General features: G+C 34.7%; 1 pseudogene; it reads left to right on the forward strand.

The window, feature by feature from the left end:
- The first annotated feature begins 2,559 nt into the window (after positions 1-2,559).
- On the forward strand, positions 2,560-3,828 carry LOC107844417 (annotated as a pseudogene).
- The last annotated feature ends 313 nt before the right edge of the window (positions 3,829-4,141 follow it).

The following is a 4,141-nucleotide window of genomic DNA, read 5'->3' on the forward strand; positions in this document are numbered from 1 at the left end:
ACAATGTGGGACGGCAAACTGATGGTACACCTAAGGTTGATGACGTAAGTAATAATGTGGTTGATGGTGTTGGACAAAAAAATATGGGGGTTGGGGATTGTATTGATGTAGAAGTTGGGAATAAACTAAGTGCTAATCTGGTTGATGATGTTGAAAAATAAAATGTTGATGTAGGTGATCACATTGATATAGTAGCTGGAGACCACCTAAGTGATAATGTCGTTGATGATATTGGAAAAAAAAATTTGGTGTAGGTGATCACATCGATATAGATGCAAGTGATAGACCTATTACAGGTGATGAATAGAGTACATTTCCAAATTTTGATTTTTTAAAATCTACACCAAGTGGTAATAAGATTGGAGAGGAGGTTAAAAATAGTTTTATGGATAGTTGGTCTAACTTTTCTGATTATGAAGTATCAAAGTTTACGCAACCAATATCTCAGGAAAATATATAGTATATGAAAGATTTGGTTGAGAATAGTCAGGAAATTGATTGTTCAGTTATTTTGGATAGTGAAATCTCAAAGTATACTCAACCTGATAAAATTGGTGAACATTCTGTGATTGACAAAGCTATTGGGAATATTGATACAGATTTAGGCTCTATAAGTGTTGCATTGGTGGCTACAGAAGTTCTTGTTGATGTTGGAAGCTTAAGAAAAAATATTGATGATACTTCTGTAGGTGATAAATCATCTGTCATGTTGGATGACACACCGGTTGTCCCTTGTAGAATAAGAAAACCAGCTGCAATATGTGAATCACCATACGTGTCCAAGTTTGATTCTGGTTGTAGCAACGTTCAAGGTTTACCAACTAAGTGCATAGATAAAGGAAATTCAATAAAACACATCTTCAGTATCAAACATCCATTTACCATAAGTATTACAGAGTCATTTCTTGATATAAAGTTGTCTTCATTCAACAAGTTTGTTGAAAAGTCATTACGACTTATTTCAAAGTAAGTGTTTTATTTCTAAATTTTTATAGCTTAAATTTTTATCATATTTGTGTCATAACTAATACGTTGTGTCATATTTTTGTTACAGCCCTATTTATTCGGAATCTGTTAATAATCTGGCAAATGCTTTTGACTTTAGTGTTGTCATGATTAAAATAAAAGAATGGTTCTACACGCTTGGATATGAAGGAGCATCTTTAACTGATTCAGTAAGTCTATTATCCATCATGGTTTACTAGTTTAGTAGTACTAATATATTCTTTATTGATTCTGACAACGTAATGTAGTTCATTAAAATGATCTTTTATCTTTACTTTTCAGCATATTGATGTGCTTTTTTGCTACTTTCGGAAGAAATCAAAGTACACTCTTTTGGATAGTGAAAGTTCATTCACAACAACTGATTGTTGGTTTAATTGCTTGACACAAAGTTTGTACTAAAAGTTTTTGGGTAAGAGGAAAGATGTTGACATTATTAAAGAGGACAGTGAAATTGTGAGTATATCCTCAGATATGTTATGAGGTGTAATGTGTTGTGGTATTCTGTTGATAATGTTTTGTTATGGATAAATATTTCTAAGAACTTTCACTGGATTTTGGCTCATCTGTCTTTTAAAGGCCAATGTATTTATGTTTATAATTCAATGCGTGGTGCATGACATAGACATGTTGCTGAGAAAGCTATTTCAGCATATTTAGAATTGATACCAAACTTGCTTTCTTCTATTGATTTTTGGACAAAAAAAGTGATGGAATTGCAGCTGCTGACTCGTTTGATATTCGGATGGTTGATGGATTGTCAACTCAAAAGAACACGTAAATTAGTACTAAAAAGCTAATATTGTTGCTAGTCTTTTACTTTTTTTCTTTTTGATTATTATACTCATTTGGGAATATGTTGCAGGAATTGTGGTGTTTTTGTAGCTGCTTTTGCAGAGTACATGATTGAAGGCATTCAAATTCCTGCAACGTTAGATGATATTGATAGCATACGAAGCTGATATGGTGTATTACTGTGGCAATATGGAAAGATAAAACAAAAGCAGGGTGCAATCAGCGACGATGAATCTATTGGAAGACTGAAAAAAAAAACTAATCTTCTAAAGCAGCAATAGTTTGGGATAACTTGCAAGTGTAGTTTTTGACATATTTTAAAGTTTTTGATATACTGTTGGAAGTGTTTCATTGCTTAGTTAACAGTAAACTAGCTGGTCTTCCAATTGGTTTTATTTGAAGATCTTGTTCCAAATGCATTTGGGGTTTCTGTATATTTTCTTTCATTGAAATAAAGATATTGTTTGTACTTTCTCTTGTGTATTATTTGGATTAGTCATACCTTAGTTGCTGCTGTAGAAAGTATAGTAATTTTCATACTTTGCCAAATTAATTTGCCACAGAGCGGTTTAGTTAAACTTCTATTGCCCCATATGTTTAAACTCTTTCATTTAATAGATAGTGGTGGTGATAATTGTGATTGGTGATATATCACAGTGACTGATGGTGGTGATTATCGCATAGTGATTTGTAGCTATTAGGGTTTGGTTGCTTAGTCCTCTCACAATGTTTTCTATGTTGTACAGTCCATCTAGCAAAATGGAGATACCATTCTCTTCAATTGTATGTAGTCTCTTTGTTATTATGTTAGTTCTACTTCTACCAAATATATCAGTGGCTGAACCAAGATCTCAGACAGTCAAGATCACATGTAGAACTCAACTCGAGCTTAATACGATGACTTTCGTCCCAAATTTTGTTGGAGTTATGGAAACTATAAGCCAACAAATGAGAACTAGAGGATATGGAGTTGCAGTTATAGGTACTGGACCGGACGCTAGCTATGGACTTGCCCAATGCTATGGTGATCTTTCCTTACTCGACTGTTTCTTGTGCTGTTCTGAAGCGCGAATGATTCTGCCCCAGTTCTTCTCTTATAACGGAGGGCGAATTTATCTTGATGGCTACTTTATGCAAAAGGAGGATTACACTTTCTATGACCAATATTAAGGTCCAGAGGATAGGCATATATGCGGAAACAGGACCACAAAGAGTACATTGTTCCCACAGACCACTAGGCGAATTGTTCAGCAAGCACTTGCAAATGCACCGAGTAATAATGGATCTGCGCATGCTCAAGTATTAGTGCCTAGTTCTTCCAAAGATACAACTTACGTCCTCGCTAATTGCTATAAGACTTTGAGCGCAAACTCCTGTACAGCATGTTTGCAAAATTCATCTGCCTCTATGTTGGGATGCTTACCTTTGTCAGAAAGTAGAGCTCTATACATTGGATGTTTCATGAGGTATTCTGATACGAATTTTCTCAATGCTCTTTTGACCAGTGTAGGCTCATCATCAAGAGGTATTTCCCTCCTTTTTTAGTCCTTGTTTGCCTGTGATTTATCGACTAAATGCGTAATTTTAAATCACCATATTACAGGAAAAGTTGTAGTCATTGTCATTGTTGTTAGTTCCGTTATCGTTTTGAGAGTAGGAGATTTCATTGGTATTAGTGTCTGGAAGAACAAACAAATCCAGAAGAAGAGGAAAGGTAAATACTTTTGTGCTAAAATCAGTTAGAGAAGTCATTGGAATATCGACAATGAACAGATATACCTTACGATATGCACACACAACTGTACCGAAGGCAGGTTTAGAGTATTAACTGGCATTATGGCTTACTCGTGCTTTTCTTTCCTAGGAAATTCGATCTTATTAGGTGAAAATAGTGCTGAGAAACTAGTAGAGATCCTTCATGACATCAGCTTGAACTTCAACTATTCTATACTTGACAAAGCCACGAGGTCATTTGATGAGGCCAACAAGCTTGGATTTGATATATCAAAGTTATTTGTGGCCTCTTGAAGCTCATACAAGACAAACGTTCGATAAGAAGGGACACCAAGCAGTTCAACTTCCTCGTTTCAGAAAGATGCCCTATCAAGAATCAAAGATTATTAGGCAATTCATCCCCCAACAACACATTATTGGATAATTTTCTGAAGAAAATTGATATGTTCAAACTATATACAAAGAAACTCCTTTTGGGAATAATGTATAAACTCAAATGTTCATATAGACTTTGCAAGTACAATGACAGAACACTAGATATACAATTTTCAGGAGAAAACATATCTGGCTAACACTCGAGTCATCTTGATTGCATTATAGTACTAAC

The sequence above is a fragment of the Capsicum annuum genome, chromosome 10 (assembly GCF_002878395.1).
Source record: "Capsicum annuum cultivar UCD-10X-F1 chromosome 10, UCD10Xv1.1, whole genome shotgun sequence".
Taxonomy (NCBI): domain Eukaryota; kingdom Viridiplantae; phylum Streptophyta; class Magnoliopsida; order Solanales; family Solanaceae; genus Capsicum; species Capsicum annuum.